The 20,599-nt window shown below is 42.3% G+C and overlaps 1 protein-coding gene and 1 pseudogene across 3 annotated transcripts in view; both read right to left on the bottom strand.

Annotated features, from left to right (window-relative positions):
- LOC147797094 (uncharacterized) overlaps window positions 1-20,599 on the bottom strand; it is a 76,897-nt gene that overhangs the window by 24,501 nt on the left and 31,797 nt on the right. The gene's annotated exons all lie outside the window — the stretch shown is intronic.
- LOC147797095 (angiopoietin-1 receptor-like) lies at window positions 124-19,024 on the bottom strand (annotated as a pseudogene). Its single transcript, XR_015427331.1, has 12 exons — window positions 18,924-19,024; window positions 9,020-9,130; window positions 6,781-6,935; window positions 5,185-5,479; window positions 4,848-4,961; window positions 4,553-4,719; window positions 3,957-4,070; window positions 3,538-3,608; window positions 3,197-3,237; window positions 2,897-2,993; window positions 2,185-2,290; window positions 124-1,836 (listed from the first exon to the last, which is right to left on the bottom strand). The product of XR_015427331.1 is annotated as an angiopoietin-1 receptor-like (transcript).

Below are 20,599 nucleotides of genomic sequence, written 5' to 3'. Positions count from 1 at the left end.
GTTGGTTTGTAATTAAAAATATTACGGATACAAGCATTGTTGACATATCAAAGTTAAAAATATGCATAGGTTGAACAAACAATAGCAGGGAATTATGATACAAATGTTTCATTATCGAAAAAAGACAACAAAAAGCGGAAATATGAAATGAAAGGCTGGTGAAATAGTAGCGCTCTCTAACATAATAAAAGTAGCTCTGTCTCAGAGTTTTATAAGATAAAGGCTGCTTCTCGTTTAGCAGTTTTGTTTTGATCTGTTTAATCTTGTTTTGCTTTTTTCCAAATACATGAAAATAATTCCTACGTTTTCAGCAGAAGCCATTTCATTTTAATGAAGCCCTTGATAGGAAAGCTTTTGAAAGGTCAGTTCCGTATCTGCATTATAAGACACTATCATTGTTGTTCAAATTCACTTGTTACTGCTATAAAGTGAATGACATTTTGAAAAATGAGGCAATCAACCGTAAATCGCTCCGTATCGGTGCATCACCAAGCACATACATTTGCTTAATCAAAATAAGCTACGTCAATACATGTGCGTAATCCTAAAGAAAAAAATCACTAAGGAAGATGATATGGAAATATACCAATGGTTATACCTCAAAGCAAGAAGATTATGGCATATTTCAGATATACGTTATGTTCAAATGCCATTTTCAGCGAATCCAAAGTTAGTATACCGAATAGATGTCAATATAGTACGTCTGAATCTAAAAAACTGATTGCAATTAATGTACACTTTTGTGATTGGCATATCGCAAGAAACAAGTAAATATATACAACGCAGTGTATGTGACACTTAATTCAAATAATAAAAACTCGGCTTTACTGAATACAGTCAAAGAAAAACAAAATTATGCGACATCCGATAAAACTTTACCAAGTTTTAATTTGAAATAAAAGTTAATTACCCTAATCCATATACACGCACCATATAGCCTTTAGTTTGAACAAGCAAGTGTAGTAAATTAAAGGACACAAATACATCCATGTGTAAAGGTAAAGTAGTACACAAGATAAATCTTTCATCATAGTGAAATAAAGAATAGAAATTAAGTGAAAGATAGATAAATATAACAGCAGAAATTTAATAAAACAAAATCACTGAGTAGCTGAATTTAAACTCTCCTGAAACAAGTGTAATTCTGAGTTTTCACAGCAACAGAATGAGGGTTATACTGTTACACCACGCGTCAATGTGACGTTGACCTCAGCTGATTACATCATTTTTGGCTATTCGTTCAGCAGATTTCGTTTGTTGCTTATTATGAAGACAGACAGATTTTTTTTTAAGTTATAACAAAAGCGTCGCTGTGAAGAGAATTGTCAAATAGTTCCCTGTCTGCCACTTAATTCCTTCACTAGCATATAGAATTTCATTAAATGGACATCGACTTATTAACTGAGGAAGAATTTTACGTTCTGAATTTCTGTGTAAAGAAAACTCTTACAAACCTTACCCCGCGAAAACCATTTCAGTTTTGAATTCGGAAAAATTAAAAGTAACTTTTAATCATTTCCACGGCTCCTGTCACTATGCATCATTGACAGTATTGGGGGTCGCGAGATTACATTTTATTAGGTATCCTGTCCTAACCGTTATTTTCAGTACCGCGAAATTTATTTGGTCGCTAATCAACATATATTTATTATAGGACAATTAAACGTTAACATTAGACCTAAAGCTCTATGTACTGTTTAAGGTCCAAGTAGCCCTTGACGGTCATCACCCATGCTTCATTCGACCTTGGCTTGAATCCAATCAATTATCATCCAGCTCTGGGCGAATCATCAAGTACATGTAGTCCTCTGATGTTAGCAGCAGTCGCATGTAGGTCTGCAATGAGGAAAATGGCACAAATGTGACCGACTTCAAAATACAGTAATGGAATAAATTTCGGCGAGTTTTGTTTCACCTGTGGTAACTGAGACAACACAACTCTCCCCTACGCAGTAAGAAGGGAAGCCTATTCGGTATGCCATGGTATGATAGTTGTGAAAAGAGCTGTTGCAAATGAAGCTAGCCAAGTTTGAAATGGTGCTAGCTTTTCTGAGAGGCTTGACACAATAGAACGGCGCCTTTTGTATTTACCAAAACAAAATATATGTACAGCCCCCTATTTAGAAAATCTCCTCCTTCAAAAGTGCTAATACTTTTTTCTTGTGGAGACACTTAAGCACGCACCTTCTCAGTTTGGTTTTCGGCCATTGATTTGAGAATCGAAACCAATGTCTTGAATGCTGGTCTCTCCTTCGGGTCCTCCTGCCAACACTGCATCATCAGACCGTAGCTGTGATAAAGAAGATAGTATCGGACAACTGTGCCCACCTGTCCCATTGCTCCGTGGTGTTGTCAAGTTTGCCTCATTTGACATGTCGAAACATTCCCAGCAAGCGTTAAGTTCTCATGGCTTAGTGGGGTACAGTGTTTCTGTCCACGATGTTTTCGTTTATATGAAGAATTGTTTCCCGCTGTATATCATGTAGAGACTAAACTACATGTGTTTTTACTGTTGATTTTAAAGAATTCCAGAAGAAAGGGATACGATACCGGTATAAGTGTATGGATGAGTGGTCAAAGTTAAAACCTCTTCAGGATCAGGATTCAGAGTTTAATTGTATTAATATGTGACCCACTCTGTGAAAATGAGTCTTAAGTTGCCAGAGCCACTTTCGAGTAAAAAGTCCTTCAGAATAATTTTGCACAGTGAAAACCAATAGGAACCCACAGCTTTTTTCACCATGGAGCATCCACTTTCATAAGGTGCCAAACTGAGTGATACATCAAAACAAAAAAACTCAATTTGCTCTTTCCAATACATATGAAAACTCACAAAGTGGCTCAGGTGACTCATTTTTACAGAGTGGGTCACATATAAAGAATAAAGAAGTCTTACAGTTCGTCGTCACAATTGCTTAGTTTTGGCATACGGTATCCGTTTTCCAATCTTGAAGGTAGGTCCTTCGATTTGATATCTTCGTAAGGAGTGGCACCTAACAACGTAAGCAACTGAATACTCTTAAAACGTGATTCATAAATAAGGTTATCGTGTTAGTACTCAATTCAGATTTGAAAGTAAAGAAAGAAAAATCGGGTCAAACATGAAAATGGAACTTAACGCAAATGCTTGCGCCCGTAGGCAATGGAATGGATTTTTCCGAAAATGAAAGACTCAACGTCTTTTGCAACTTCATACCAAGAGTAGCTATTTCCCAGAGAAGAATTCCAAAGGACCACCTGATGGCAAAAAGAAGGAAATGCACTCATTATCTCATAAAGTATGCATGACAAAAATTTATTCAATGCAAACAAGGTGAATTTTAGCGTATTAAGGACATGATTAAAAAACTTTGACCCACTTTTCGTCCCAGGCAGATTAATAACAAATTTGGGAAATACAAAGGTATAATCCGCCCAGACGGAATAGTAATCCGTCTGGGCGAACGAGTAATCTGTTTGTTGGGCAAAACATTTGGTCGAACTTTTTTAGTGATGTCAAAAATACACTTCCGTACGATTCCCATACTGGGCACTTACACGTCACTCTATGACGTATACACCTGCCTCAGCAACGATTCCAGAGAAAGCCAGCGAGTGGGAACTCGAGTCTGGAAAAAAGTCAGTGATACAGTGAAATACCTATGTTCAACCAAAACTAAATCAATCATGCACCGAAACTTTCCGTTAATGTAAGTTGCCTGTTACGCTATTCTCTTTGTCATGAATCAGATTTTATAGTTCCTACAGTTCCTACAGTTATTTCCACAGGTTTCATAGAAGTAAACAGGAAAAAATGAAATTAAGGGCCAGGCAAAAAGGAAGTGGCCCTTGAGCAATAATGCTGAACAAATTCATAAAGAGACACTGATTAGTATGTGGAACTCTTATATTCATTTTTCTTAATAATGTCTTCAGTAATTTTAGATATGGCAGCAATTTTTTAATTGGGATCATACCTTGGATGTCTGGACATAGATATCTTCTCCTCGGGATAAACCAAAATCTGAAACCTTAGCAACCAGATCGTCGCTAAGAAGGATGTTTCTTGCCGCCAAATCTCGATGAATCACCTGTAAGTACAACTTGCATATTTACTTCTACAGTTTCTGCTTTGTTTCCCGTAGGCAGAGTTGCCGTTTGTAATTGATACCCAGTTTGGCGCGTCATGTACTGCTCGAATGTCACATTTCTTCATGGGGAAAAATGCATTCGCAACTTTTCTACTGGAATTAATTTTAATGTAATGTCATGTTCCGTTGAACACTTCTGGGAGTTTGTTTCGCTTTTTTACCATGCGCGAAATTGCGTTTTTATTTGATATCCAGTACTCTGTGAATTTTCTGCCTGAATGCCATATTTTTCCTTGTCAAAGTATTCAAAACGTTTTTAATTCACTTCATTTTGTCTGAAACTTAGGTTTTTATTTTAACCCAAACAGTCACATTTACCATTAAATATTATCTATGCATGTAATGCAATCGATTTAACAAAACTTGTTATGTTCTCATGTAATGACGACAGCCACACCATTGAAATCTTTGGTTCTTAATACCCCCGATGCAGCAAGATGTTGCATTCCTTTGGCAATGTCCAGAGCAAACTGTATCAGCTTCTCAGAAGACAGAGACGTCTGGCCACCGTCTCCTTGGGATCGGGCATTTCTCAGGTAGGTTCGCAAATCACCGTTGGGCAGGTATTCCACGGCCACGTACAAATCATCTGACAAGTTTTAAACACATTATTTGGTGACATATATTACGCAAGGCTTGTAATTATTATTTAATCAAATTTGAGTTTACAATGAAAAGAAAACTTGATTTCATGATTCAAATCTATGACGCACTTACCTTCGTGTTGACAAGCGGCGAGAAGGTTCACAATATTCAGATGACGTCCAACTTGAGTCAGAATTCGAAATGCCTCAGTGAAGTTCTGATGGTCAGCCGGTGATGGGTGTGCCGCTGTTGAAGAAGAAGAAAGAAATGAAATAGATCCAGAAACTACTGAAGCTACAAAGGAATGCAAAATTTAAGTAAGGCAATTAAGAATTTCTCCTGTAAGATAATTTGGACAGGCAATACAATTTTGCTCCGAGTGTGTGGTGTATTAAAAAGGCCAAACTGCTTTACCATGTTAATCATGGTCAAACGTTTGCTATAAGAGTTCTTACTCTTAAAGCCTCACCCTTCAGTTTCTTGACAGCAGCTTTTGAGATTTTCCCTCCGATCACCACTGCTCCTTCAAGAACTTCCCCGAAGTTTCCACTGCCCAGGACCGTCTTGCTGATGATCATATCTTCCCACTGTATACCCCATTGCTGCGCCCAAGATGGTAGTCCAACGTCTTCATAGGTCGATGATTTTGACGATAGACCAACATCAAGAACTTCATATGATGACGATGGAACACCATGACCAACCCTCTCATAAGCTGACGAAGTAGTTTCAATGTCTGAAGCAATCTTATTTTGATAAGTATTCTAGATTAAACAATAATGAAACAAAGGGGTGTGACTATGGGTTCAGCATGGAACGAATGCATGTACTTCTTAGTCGGCTTCTTTCAAATACTTTTTCTTTGTCCAATCTCCCATCATGAATACAAATCTTTTTTTTTTTAATTTTATTCCATTTCCAAAACTTCTTAAGAACGGAATGTACTGGACCAACGTTGTCACCCACGACGTACTCTTCGCGTGTCCCATTCGTAACGGCCAAGAACTTATGATAAATTCAGGGACAGGTTTCTTATCTACTGCAACAGTTGCCATTAAAATACACGCAACTTATCTATTTGTAAGATTTGTAAGTATTAACACAGAAAACACACCCAGGAAAGTGGGTGGATGGGTGGGCCAACGCCAGTGGCGGCGCTACGTGGTGTCATGTGGGTGCAAATGCACCCACTGAAAAGCCGCTTGCACCCATGTTTGCACCCACTAATTTTGTCACATATTACGAGGGCGATTTTCGTTTTATGACTCATCAGAACCCAGGTAAAACGAGGGATCATTTGCACCCATGCAATCCTGCCTTGCCCCACACTTGCACCTACAGCCACCGAGGTCTAGCGCCGCTACTCGCCAACATGCAAACTTAATTAATAAGATGTGCTGTCTTGTTTACGGACGGAAGTGCTTGCACTTTAGAAACTGCCACCTGTAGGAGGGATTCTATGTTGATGAAAAACTAAACCAAAATTAAACAAGACAAACATTTGGCCCGACCCAATACCTGATGAGCCACTGAAACACATCGTCCATTGACAATTTTACAAACATGTCATGAAATCTTTCTACTGTATGAAGCAGCTTTATATAGACCAACTGCGTCCGCCAAGTCTCACGATCTATGGTAGGTATTAGATATCAACAAACACGGCGTCCACTAAAAGAAAAGTGTTTCAAAAGTATCATTTACCCAAATAAAGCCAACGGTAGGCCATTTCAAGTGGGGGGGCATTATGAATGTACCAACGGACCGTCAAGCAAAACAAGTTTTTGTACCCCCCTTCCTTTCATCTTCATTCTCCGTTCATTATTTTGCAGACAGACCATGATTTTGCCGACAAAACAAAGCAATAAGGGAGGGGGTGTGACACCTCAGACACCCCCCCTCCAACGACGCCCGCGTCGGTAAGTACCGTACTCAGACTACTGATGTGCTGGGTACTCTACCGTAAATCGGCTTTATTGTTTGCAAACACCACGCAAAACACACTTTGCTATGGGAGTGATACCCCCTATACGTCACGTGATTTAGCAGGTGGTCTGTTACTCACCAGTTCTTGTGCTCCGGCGGATTGTGCACCGGATTCGTTTTTTCCGTTACGCCGTCGACGACTGAGATAACAAATGAAAAATCCTACAGCTACTGCAGCCACGACTAGGACCACCACAATGATTACTGCGATTACGGCTGTGTTTGAAGAGCTGGCTGTTGTTGATTGGAAAATAGTTGTGGGCAGTGGTGAGCAGTGATAAAACAGGGTGAGCAGTGATAAACAAGAAAGACAACTAGCGACAATTTTTGCCTCCTGTGCGGCCACGTCTTTCGAATAGACTGATGCTAACGTATATCGATCCTTAAGGCATTTTCTCCTAAGGTATTATTCTGAACACTGTAGTAAGAAAGATCTCGTTGAAAGGTGGTTTAGAAGTATTTGACCCGAGTTATTATATTTATGGAATGCTAAGATTGTAACCACACAGATATACAAAGAAATGTGACCTCATTTCTAAATAACAGTTTTTCTCAATTTTTTTTGTTTGCTTTTATATGTTTTTGTATAACTCACACTCAGTCACGGTAGTTTCTCTTGATGTAGTCCTCTCAGTGGTAGTTGTAAGGACTGGAAGGGTTTCTCCAGAAACTGACGGACTCCTTGACCCTTCTCCTGTTCCATCTCCCACTGCAGCCACGCTAAACATGTACTCAGTGCTTGGTTCCAATGGTTGGACTATGAAGCTGTACGTGCTCTGAGATGGGTCTGTCACCGAAATGGTACCAGCAGCAATCCAGGATATTGGAGATGTCAGAGAGTAATATACTTTGTATGCAATCACTGGTCCCGCTCCTCTGTCCCCTGAGCTTATGTTCCATGCCTGCCAGATGACTCTCGCTGATCCTGATTCAAATGTTACGGATGGTGTCTGACTTAGATATGGCAAACCTGCAGGAGAGGTCAAATCTTGGAAGTGTCACATGACTACACTTTACATAATCCAGTCAAGGTAAAGCTTTACAAATTTCTTCAGAGGAAAGTTGCAGGCGCGGATGGGGGGGTCGACGCTCTGACACAAAAATGAAATTGAAAAAAAAAACCGAAACGACATTATTTATATTATAAAAATGAACAATGACATTCTGTACACGTTATGATACATGTATGTACATCAATGACAATATAATGCATAACCATATGTGTCAGCCTGTCAGTAACAATCGGACATTAAAAAAAATCTCATAGACGTGACCCCTCCCGCGGAGAAACGCCTGGTGCTGATTATCAGGTTGAAGAGGTATGATCGTAACAAAAAGCTTGTGGCTTCAGTGGCATGGGTGCATGCATAAGCATCGCCATGATTTTAACATGAGGATGTTCGAAAGAGAGTTGCAAAGCACTCTCACCACTGACAAACTGATAAAGTATTAATGGTGGAAAAGGATCGGTATTTTCAAGGAAAATGATGATTTCCATCCCCTCTCCCCCCTTTTCATTTCTCTCGCTTTTTCTTTTGTTTTATTATTATTTTTGTTGAATACTTATGGGTGCACGTGGTTGAAGCTTCAGCCGAATATCAAGTACCGGTATATGGCCCCATTGGCACCATTTGGTTTCGAAAAGTTAATTCCTACATGTTCTTTCAATGATTAGGTTCACTGAGTTTAAAGGCTAAAATGGGTACCAACAGGATGGGCCAGTCATCAACAATGAAAAAAAAGTGAAAACCAATACCAATGGAAAGGTGTCAATTCCCCTTTTTCCTTATCTCCTCGATCCCTCTATTCTTTGTTACTTATATCTTTTTCCTTTCATGTATCCTGAGGGGGGGGCAGGAGTTCTCCCCCATAATGACCGTGAAGCTTATTAGGCCTACAGACTTTTAAGTTCAAGTTAAATTTAAGTAGATGACTACTCTATTACAAGTTCATGCATGAATAAAAAATTAGCAAAACAACCAAAAGCTTCGCACATATTTCCAGTGTAGTCAGGCCGGCAGGTACAGCCGAAAAAGGACCCCCAGAACATTGCATGTACCTCCATTCAAACAAAGACTGGTAAAGCAGAGATCTAGTGAAAGGCAAAACTTGGGTTAGGTCACATTGGTTTGACTTATTCCACTTCAGAAGCTTGTGATGATTTCAGCTGTCAAAACACCAATTAACTATTGAGTGGTTTACGCGGCATCTTTGCTGTCCAAATTAGTACAAAAATAGACACCAGCATTCCAAGTGGATGTTATTAAATGTAATAAAATGTAATAATATTAAATTAAATGTGTACAGAGTGGACATACCCAAACTTGTACACGTGTATCCAATGAGGCCAGGTGGGCAGGTGCATCTGAATCCAGAACCCTCAACATCGCATGTACCTCCATTCAAACAAGGACTGGAAAGACACGGATCTGATGATAAACACGAACACGAAAGTTAACTGATTTTCTCTTCACATTACCAGTGATGTGCTATGCACGGAGCCTTTAGGAAAGTGTCAGGAAAGCAGCTAAGGTTTGATGATATACCCTAATCTGGCCTTGCCAATAATGTGGAGTACTTTGATATTTCGCCTAGTCTTGCTAAAGCAAGCTTTTTACATCCAATTTCTCACCAAGTGATGTGCTATGAAATTTATTAAGCTCCCATTCCTATTTATCTACATGTATGTTGAGTTTATGCAATGCTCCAATTTTTGTCTGATTTTCTGATTTTTTTTGCAATTCAAAGAATCTCTTGAAACTGTGCCCAAAGTAAGAATCTCATTCTCTCTAAAGTAGTTTGGTTTGTGACAGAAGGTAATGAAGATTGATTAGAATTTAAGAAGTTTCTAGAAAATCCTAAAATGTTAATGTGGTATTTTTTCAAATTCATCTCGAGGTAACACTTTGCAGAATTTTTGCCGGGTGCCACTCAGTGTTACTTTACACAGACTTAATTTTGTGACACTGCAACTGTTCACAAAGTATCAACAATATGCACTATAAAGGTACTAGTACCAGTGTTAATACTTGATGAATTTGAAGTTTTTCAGTGAAGAGGGTTGGGAACACTGCAGAGGGAAGTTGGGAGAAATGTTGAAGGGTGCTGCTTTAGGGAGTTCCACTATACTTGGTTGTAGGGGAAGAAATAGTCAATTCACAGGTTAACTTTTAGGCTAAAAATCCCCGCATATTTAGTTTACTGGGAATGAATAGCTAGTTTGACATTTGAAGCAAAAATTCTCACTTCATAAAGTTCATAAATGATTTCTGTTTAGGTTGAGGGCCATTAGGCCCCCCCCTTCAAGCATGGCGGACACAATAGGAAGGTGCTATATGAAGTGGATAAATTTTGAGTACACCCAACAGATTTCTCCCAAACCAAATAGCGCCCTCCTATTGTTTCTGCCACACCTCCAATTAATAAGCTAATGTGTATTATGATACTTATAAAAAGTGAACATACTGAAAATGTCACAGGTACTCCCAGTGTAGAGAGGCAGGCAGGTACAGGTGAATGAGGAACGTTGAACAGAGCATGTACCTCCATTCATGCAAGGACTGGATTGACACGGATCTGATGATGGAGAGGAATTCAAGGATTCAAGTAGAGCGATGTTCTTTTTACACTCAAAGTGATGCATGGACCTCTCAAACAAGTGATGGAACGGAGGAGGTTTTGATGAGGAGTCAATTCACAGCTACCATAGGAGGCAACAAATCCTAGCATAATAATTTTACTAAGTGCACAATGCTGTTCTGTATGGCTCTTCATAAAGTGAAAAAAGTCAAGTGGCTGAATAGAGCTTGGTATTGTAGTATGTTGAGGGGGCTCCGCGTAGAGCCGGGGTATCAATTGTCTCTTGACAGACGAACAGATGCCCTGAGACACGGCTGTCTGATTTTGATGATTCTGGCATTTATTCCAGCTCTCCCAAAATTTGAGTAGACTTCCAGTCAGTCACAGCAGGTACAGGTAATAAATGATGTGAAAGTGATGAGTATCCCCCCTGATTCAAGAATTATCCCCTGGCAAACATATAGTGGTGAGTCTTCCCTCGTGACACTCAGGGCGCCATGTCGTTTCCAGTGTCAGCAACACGTAACAACAACCCAACTCCCCAAAACGACAACTTTTTACGTACGTTCCAACGGAAGACCCCAATTCTATTGTTCTCCCTGACCCGAGGTCACACACCGTCTTCCCAGATACAAGGTCTATTTTTAGTACATACATACGGATACCAGGTACTCAATTTAGAACAACGGAGCGCCCTCTCGTGATATAAATACCATTATACCAACGAGTTCAATAGTCAAATGTGTACGTGCTTAATACTGAAACTTATTTGTTGCTGAAACCCTTCCGCTACATCCTCCCCTACTTTAACGATCTGCGCCTGAAGATCGCAGGGATTACTAATCAATACAAACTATGATTTTTTTTAACAATTTCAGTTAAATAAACAGCAAAACAGACCATGTAACACAATGTGTCCATTTGTACAATGATAACTCCTGCTACTCTTAGCAAAGCAGAATACTGACATACATCAAGTTAGAAAGTAGACCCAGAGGGGTTTTTTTGGTCAATTTACAAAACTCGAAATTCAAAAAACTTAACAAGCCGGCTGAGTGTCTTCTCGTAATGCATCATACCCAACTGGTTTAAGTGTACCCCGTCAAGGATAAAGCTAGGATTTCTCAGGGACCTGTGTCGCCACAGCCACCATCTATCCTCTGTGAATGTTGAACACTCTAGCAACTCATTGAAACATTGTACTCTTTCATTGAACTCTTCTAATGAAACTTGGTAACTTCTCATGCCACTTGTTCGTGGTAAAACGGGTAAGAATACAACAACCTCTGGCGTAATACCCCAACTTGAAAACTCTTTAACTAATTTACACATAGAGACATGTACCGCCTCCGGACTATTCTCCCTAGAACACAGATCATTGGTTCCCAGATCAAGAATAAGCACCTTAGGTGAAGCCTCCCTAAGTTGATTCAAATATCGCTGAGGGTCTCTTAGCACACGGCCAATTGTGAGACCACCCTCCCCAAGACACTTTATCGAATAAGTACCTCTCGACAACTCAATATCAAAATATCCACGCTGGTGGCGAAGGCGTTTAACAAAACTATGTCCAAACAATACAAACATGTGAACTACTTCCATTGGTAGTGGGACTCACCAACACACATTGCCCGCTTGATTACACCCAATGATTAACCACAAACCTGACTACGGTGGCTGTAGACACTGCGCTGCTATCCAGTTGGGGCGCCCGCAAGGAAGCTGGATACCCCAGTCCTTCCCAACAGTCGGCCTTTAAACCAACCTTCAGCCATACACAGGGAACTACCAACCAACCCTTGGTATTAAATACTCAGCGCACCGCTGACCTTGGCAAATGAAATGGGTTCTTATGCTTCCCACGGGTACTCCGCTTGGATCTCCAAAGAGGCTTTACATCCCTACTAGACCCCGTGGCTGGCTCCCCTACTTTCTGTTGGTCAACCAGCTTCGCACCCGAACTCAGAGTCTGCTCTGCAGCATTACCACTGGTTTCAATAAAACCCCAATCAGAGTCATCTGACTCAGTTTCACTACTACTGCTTGACTCCCCAAATTCTGGCGGACAAACCCGTAACAACCTTCTGTGAACACTCTTTTGTTCCCCTCCCAGTAATGGTCGGATGTGATACACATCACCATGGTCATTAACTCCAACAACTACATAGGGTGTGCTCTCATATGCATTTGCCAATTTGTGTCGCCCCCGAAATGCACATTTCTTCAACAACACTTGTGTACCAGTTCCAATAGGTTTTGCAGTAGCTTTCACATCGTAAGCAGCCTTGTTACGGTTACAAACCTTAGCTACTCTATCACTGACTAGTTCGTTAGCTCTATCAATTAACTGTGACTGCTCTTTTACAAAGTCTTGGCCCCAATCACTGTCAGTTTTCCCAAGAAGCTGATCTAAAGGAATAGTTGGTTCTCTCCCAAACATGAGAGTATACGGTGCCTCCCCAGTCACACAATGTGGCGTGGCATTATATACAAACACTAAATGAGCCAAGAACTCAGGCCACTTGCGTCTATCCCGCTCACTAAGGGACTTGATTAATCCGAACAATGTTCTATTGAACCGTTCTGCCTGTGAATTTCCTTCAGGGTGATAGGGTGTTGTTCTAGATTTAGTTATCCCATACAAAGCACAAAGTTCCCGGATTACTTCCCCTTCGAAATTCCTTCCCTGATCGCTATGTATTCTACTAGGGATCCCGAAACGAGTGAACCAATGCTGTATAAGAGCTTTGGCTACCGTAACAGCAAGTTGATCTTTGCAAGGTACCGCCTGCACAAATCTGGTATAAACATCTGTAATGACAAGAACATCTTCATAACCACCCTTTCCCTTGTCAAGCTTCACAAAGTCAATCGCCACAACCTCGAGCGGTCTAAACGCAAGTAGGTGACGCATAGGCGTCCTGGGTTTAGGTTCCATGGCCTTCGCGGTTATACACTGCCTACACTGACTAATATAACGGCGTACCATGGTAGCCATGTTGGGCCAATAGACTCGCCTCCTTAAGAGTGAGCAAGTCCTGGTAACACCCTGATGTCCCCATCCATCATGACAACCCTGCATCACCCGAGGGATGAGACATTTCGGCAGTAAAATCTGAAACAACTCTCCATGCAATGGATCGTTGACCTGACGGCAGAGAACCCCGTCACGTTCAACAAAACGCGGCCACTGCCACACCCACGCTTTCAACTCGGGTGACTCAGAACCCAAATCCGCCACTGACTCCCCTGGACGCCAACCTGCCTCCCAACGCCTCCAAACAATCCCTAACTCCGGATCGTCCTTTTGCAAGGCCGACAACTGGTCTGAAGTCCATGATGGAAACACACTCGGCGGGTTTCCGCTTGGAGAGTGATCCTGCACATTTGACTCACGAACGGCTGCCCGTGAGACATCTACCCGAAGTGGAACTGAAGTGGAGTGTACCATTGACTGGAACACCTGTTCAACCTCACTGGCTGAACAATAACAATGGCCAGGATACCGGCTAAGAGCATCTGCACACTTATTACTAACCCCTGACCTGAACTGAACGCCAAAGTTAAATGCAGCAAGTTGAGCAACCCATCTCATCTCACACGCCCCTAACTTTGCAGTTTTTAGATGTGCAAGAGGGTTATGATCTGTCAACACTGTAAATCTCGCCCCCACAAGGTAATCACGAAATTTATCGACAATCGCCCACTTTAACGCTAACAACTCTAGTTTAAACGAACTATAGTCGGGATAATTACGCTCAGCACCCCTAAGCCCCCTGCTAGCGTAAGCAACTGGATGTCGCCTCCCTTGCTCATCTTCTTGGGCGAGGCATGCCCCTAAGCCTTTCAATGAGGCATCGACCTCCAGCACAAACGGCTTAGTGAAATCTGGGTACTTAAGCACCGGAGCCTCCGTGAGCACCTGTTTCAACCTACAGAATGCCTCATCGGCCTCCGCTGTCCACTCAAACTTCTTTTGATTCACAACTGGCTTTCCCTTGACCAATGAGGGCAATAACTCATGGAGAGGTGCTGCAATCTTAGAAAACCCGGCAATAAACCTCCTATAATATCCTGCCAATCCTAAGAACGACCTCAGCTCCCCAGATCTTGTGGGAACCGGCCAGTCTTTGACCCTTTGGACCTTGTCGGCATCGACAGAAATGCCTTCAGAACTCACAACATGTCCTAAGTAAGTTACTTGTGACTGGAAGAAATGACACTTCCCCCCTTTTACCTTCAATCCAAAGTCAGCAATTCTGGTGAACACTTTACCTAGCCTACTAATGTGTTCCTCTACATCGCCAGAAAATACAAGGATATCGTCCAGATATATAAGAAGCTCGGTGAGGTTCATATCACCTAAACACATTTCCATTGTGCGTTGAAAAGTGCCCGGTGCATTTACAAGCCCGAAAGGCATCCGGGTGTACTCGAATAACCCAAAAGGAACACGAAAAGCAGTCTTTGGAATGGACTCCGTATCCATTACAACCTGATGATACCCGTGCGCAAGATCGAGAGATGAAAAGTAGCGCGCACCACGCAGAGCCTCCAACGATTCATCGATACGCGGCAGCGGGAACGCGTTGCGTACCGTCTTCGCGTTTAGCCTCCGATAATCAACACATATGCGAACAGCACCATCCCGTTTCGTAACGAGAACAAGGGGACTCGCATATGGACTGCCACTCCTCTGGATGATACCCTGCTCCAAAAACCCCTGAAGCAACTCCTTAACCTCTCCAATATACTGTGGAGGTATCCTACGATACGGTTGACTCACTGGCACCTCATCAACAGTGTGTATCTTGTGTGGAACTTTGTCACATGTACCCAAGTCAAGTGAATCCTTAGAAAATACAGCATCGTGTTTCTGAATCAAATGTACAACACGATCTAGCTCTTCACTACTCAAATCACATGAACCTAAGTCCACTCCTGGTGGTAACTGATAATAACTTCCATCCTTATATACATGTATCTCAGACTTCTGTGGTTTATCGCTCCCCAATACTGAATCTGACTCTGGAGGACTCTGCTCCTCCGGACCCGTGTCGTAATAACTATCACCTGACAGGGTCATTATCCTATTGACAGAAACGTTCACTTGACTACCCTCCAAATCACAATCAACCTGAACGGCTGGGGACACCTCACTGAGGAATGCCACCTGAGAATGTGGGGGAATAGCTAACATTTGTGCACCCATATTAGCTACAAGAACACTTACCTTGTTCCCACGCACAACTTCACATGCATCATAGACCCTTAAGCCACTGCTTAACCCTGGATCCAACTGAGTTGATGCTGTTCCCCCTCCCGAAATTCTATCCCGAATTCCCTCTAGCACCACAGTCTTCCCTTCCCACACATTTGAAGGTACACGCACATTACACTTTACGGAACGCACTTCCCTTGGGGGAATAAATGTCGTGCAACGCCCCGTACGGACAACTACAGGCTTCTTTTGCTCTACCGAAACCCTACCCGGCTCCCTTTTAGTCAGATTATACCACTGTAATGTCACATTCCATGCTTCTGCATCTCGGTGTGAGGGATCTACCACCATGTTTCTTAACTGGTGCAAAACATTGCAACCCAAAAGAACGGGGCCACACCCACTCCCCAAACCAACCTCGGGGCTGTCTTTTACTTCAAGGAAACGTGCCTCAACCGTCTGGTTGAAAACCCTCAGGGGAATCTGGACATATCCTTCAACTGGTACCTCACAAGGTCCTACGCCAAACACGCGTAAATAGGTACCCACGGGCTCCACTCCGGTCACATGTGCGGCCAATTTACTCCTATAAAATGCTGCACTTATAAGGGAGGTTTCCGCCCCAGTGTCAAGAACAACGCTAACTGGGACACCTGCCAATTCTACCTGCGCCCTTGGACTGGTGCGTACCAGTTTATCAAGGACTTCATCTACTGACCTAACATTGGAACCCATTCCCTTATCAGTCTGAAGTTTGGGCGGGGCCTCTTTCTCAAATCCCTCAACCACTTGGCCCACAGTGGTGAGGGGAGTCAGTTTAACTCTCCCCTACTTTGTGGCTGCACACCCCCTGACTGAACAGTAACCGGGTTTGTAGCCTTAGGGCTTGGCGTGCCACTATTACTAGTGCTTGCACTCCTGTCTCGGTTCGGACAACTACTCTTAAAATGGCCTGGTTGCTTGCACGAGAAACAAACAAGTTGTTTCCTCCCAAAAGGTTTCACAACTTCACCCTTGTCTACAACCTTAGACTCCTGACTACGAAGCAAATGCTTCATAAGATCAAGTACTTGATCCTGTTGCTTCTGCAACTGGGCCTGCTGTTCCTGCAGGCACTTAATAATCTGATGCTGCTGTTGCAACATCTGTTGCAACTCTGTACTATGCTTGGGATCCTTGCTCCCCATTGCACTATTAACAAACACATCAGATCTCTGATCAAGTGTTTCCTCATCGCAATCTGCGACGACTTGCCTTGTCTGAGCACGCTTTGCCTTTGGAGCTCTCTCAAGGTCACGAAAAATCTCCAGCGCAGCATCACGCAATTCAGGAAATGTTTGTTGAGACTTGGACAACTCTAATCTCCTTAACTCAAGTCTGACACCCTGACTCTTAGCCCCCGCCACAAACTGTCCTATTAGAACTTTGTCGCGGAGACCTTGCAGCGAAACCTTCTCACTGTCAGAGGCCACTTCCAGTATCCGATCATACATTCTGATCAGAACCCTGGAAAAATCCATAAGTGTTTCATCTTCTAATTGTACACGTTCATACAATGCCTTATGCAATGACTGAACCGTTTCCCAGCCCCCAAAGTGCTTATGAAGAAGTTTCTTGAGAGACTCAAAATTTAACCCTGCCTCTCCATGGCATTTGATCTCATCACGCGCCGTACTCTTCAGATGGTTCAACACAATTTGCGCTTTTTCCGAACCAGGTATCTTGCACTGTTGACAATATATTTCAACTTCCTCGAGCCATTCTTTGACTGTCGGATCCCCTGGTTTTACTGGCCTACCGGAAAAACATGACAACTTAACTGGCCTCTGTACAGTGGGTCGGCTCTGCTTCAAAGCATCCGTTAGCCCTTTAACTAACTGCTCGACCAGAGCAGACTCCGAGGTCGCCATTACACCACCATACAACAAGTACACTAACGTTACTCAGTAACTTTACAAAATTACAAAACCAAATCACAATTACAACTGCAATTAATAGGTCAACAAGTTTTACCTGCAACTGACTGGAATCCCACTTATATGTACAGCAATTGGGCAACAACCCGCTACATGAACCAAACTTCAAGCAATTTACTACTACTTAAGTCCAGTCCAGTCCACTTGGTCTTGGAGATGGACAGCTTCCTGGCGGTAGAAATCCTCGACGAACTCCGTCCTCCGTTGCCACACACCGGACCGCTCCGCCGGCCCCGCACGCCGACAGGTACAGCACGCTCTACGCCGGTCCAGCTCACAAACCTCCGCCTGGCTCAGCACACCCGCGTCGGCCCGGCCAACGCACGCCGCCTGGCTGTTGGTTGGCAACCCCGTACACCGCCGCAGTACCTCAGCGTAGCACACTACCGCACAGCTTGAAGTCTCCCGGCCCGCAATTGGAAAATCACCCGTCAAAATCAACAGCACCAGCGTCCAACCTGCATCAACACCACCCCATCCGTGTTACCAAAAACTGTAGTATGTTGAGGGGGCTCCGCGTAGAGCCGGGGTATAAATTGTCTCTTGACAGACGAACAGATGCCCTGAGACACGGCTGTCTGATTTTGATGATTCTGGCATTTATTCCAGCTCTCCCAAAATTTGAGTAGACTTCCAGTCAGTCACAGCAGGTACAGGTAATAAATGATGTGAAAGTGATGAGTATCCCCCCTGATTCAAGAATTATCCCCTGGCAAACATATAGTGGTGAGTCTTCCCTCGTGACACTCAGGGCGCCATGTCGTTTTCCAGTGTCAGCAACACGTAACAACAACCCAACTCCCCAAAACGACAACTTTTTACGTACGTTCCAACGGAAGACCCCAATTCTATTGTTCTCCCTGACCCGAGGTCACACACCGTCTTCCCAGATACAAGGTCTATTTTTAGTACATACATACGGATACCAGGTACTCAATTTAGAACAACGGAGCGCCCTCTCGTGATATAAATACCATTATACCAACGAGTTCAATAGTCAAATGTGTACGTGCTTAATACTGAAACTTATTTGTTGCTAAAACCCTTCCGCTACAGTATTATACAATACAAAGTGAACACAAAATGAAGGTTTCACATTTACATGCAGAGAGGCAGGCAGCTCAAAATGAATGAGGAATCCTAATAAAGCTTGTATCTTCATTCATGTAAGGACTGGAATAACAAGGGACATTATGATGTATGGATCCATCAAGCAAGTGACGAGACAGCAGTAAAAAAACATCTAGTTTTCAATAGAAAGGATTGCAGCTCCTGAAGGAGGACATGTTGCATCTCTGTTAAAGGCTATTAAGAAGAAATTATCACTTCATAAAACTCAACAAAAAGTCCATAGAAATTTGTTTCAAAAAGTTCACAAAAGAATTCCACTGTGGTTAAAGGCCATGTCTGTTAATGATAATACATAATTACGCAAAGTGAACATACTGAAAATTTCACAGGTATTTCCAGTGTAGGGATACAGACAGGCACAACTGAGACTGGAACCTTGAAAACTGCCTGTACCTCCATTCATGCAAGGGCTGGACAGACACTGATCTGATGAAAGACAAGACATAAGTCCAAGAAGTAACTGGGTCAGCAGTCAGTTACTTTGGCCAGTCCTGAGTAAACATGAAACGTCACATAAGTATTAAATCATCAAGCTTATCCGAGTATTGAAAAAGAGAGGGGGGAGTTATTGAACACGCTGGAAGTCAAAGAGTTTGCTGTCAAAACCCATACACCATAATTTTCACAACATACACAACATAAGCTGCGGCTTATACATTGATTCTCAGGCAGAAAAATGTGTCTCTGTGACTTATATACCGGTTGGCAGTTACGACAAACTTAGAAGGATAAAATCAATCACAAAAGCCACTGCCAGACAATGAGTACCACGTGTAGGTGGCGCAGTCTTGTTTCATGGGTTGCCGTTTACAACTGATAACTCAAACCTCGGAGAATAAATAAAAAGTTACCTAGATGTTGTTATTAATACAATTCCCTGAGTCATGAAGTTGGAGAACACACACATGACATGTATACGTAATCATTAACTTTCCTTGCTCTGCTATGGCAACTTTTTAGTGATTATTTTCCTGCTTTTTTTCACTAAAATTTTTTTTAAGACTGTAACCTAAAGATTTCTTTCTACCATTATATAAAATCAAATTTCTTCAATGGGGTGGCACAGACATCCCGATTTCTTTTTATATAAAAATTGACCGCTTCAATGGTGTACCTCCGTGTGGCAGATCTTTCGTCTTTTCGCAGATCGCGTTAAGCATGACATGCCACAGAATTTCAGGGTTTTTTCACTTGGGTTGTCTAATGACAACACTTTCTATGGTCACATGGTTATTGAAAAGAGTCAGCGATTTGGACTGTCCGTGAATGGGTCTGCGGTAGCAATCAGGCTAGCCTGAAAACAGGGTTTGCATGATTGCAGTGGTGAGTGCAATGGGTGTGTGCCATGCTGAGTGCAGTATGCACGCAACACAAGCAGTTCCAGTGTGATGACTCAAACCAAGTTCTCACAGTGTGTTTTTCATTTCTGAAACAATTTAGCGGTTTTGGGGGTTTTTTATCGGTGCCAAAAAATCCTCAAGATAACTTGATGTAGTGTTGTGGGCAGTAACAGAGGGTTTTAAATATTTATATAAAAGCCTATTCTCTTGGCAAGTAGTCGGCCTACAAGCAACAGCAACAGAACGGTTTAAAAGTTTTGGGGTGGGGCAAGTCCCAGCCATTAGACTGAAAAGAAAACAACTTGTGAAGTTGCAGTGTACATGTACCTCCAATGGCTGGTAGGCCTATAAAGTGGGGGGAGGAATAACTACCTTTTCAAAGATGGAGGGGGGCAATGGCATCCCCAGCCCCCCGTTCTGCTTCCAGTACCTACAAGACAAACGATCTTTCGATTTAACTGACTTCAAGTTACTGAGATTTTATTGTACGTCCCCAACTGCATAAGTTTTGCTGCACTCCCCCCCCGAAAAAAGCAAATGGCTCTTATGACATTTTAACCAGGAAATCTTACTTCATACAAACTTTCTGGTAGATAAATATACCCATGCTGCAACCAATTACATGAATAAAGTGAACATACCGTAAATTTC

Source organism: Acanthaster planci, linkage group LG12, assembly GCF_054643075.1.
Source record: "Acanthaster planci isolate LZ-2023a linkage group LG12, COTS_SCS, whole genome shotgun sequence".
Classification (NCBI taxonomy): Eukaryota; Metazoa; Echinodermata; class Asteroidea; order Valvatida; family Acanthasteridae; genus Acanthaster; species Acanthaster planci.
Note: the sequence above shows the minus strand (reverse complement) of the source record. Positions and strands in the feature narration are given on the sequence as shown.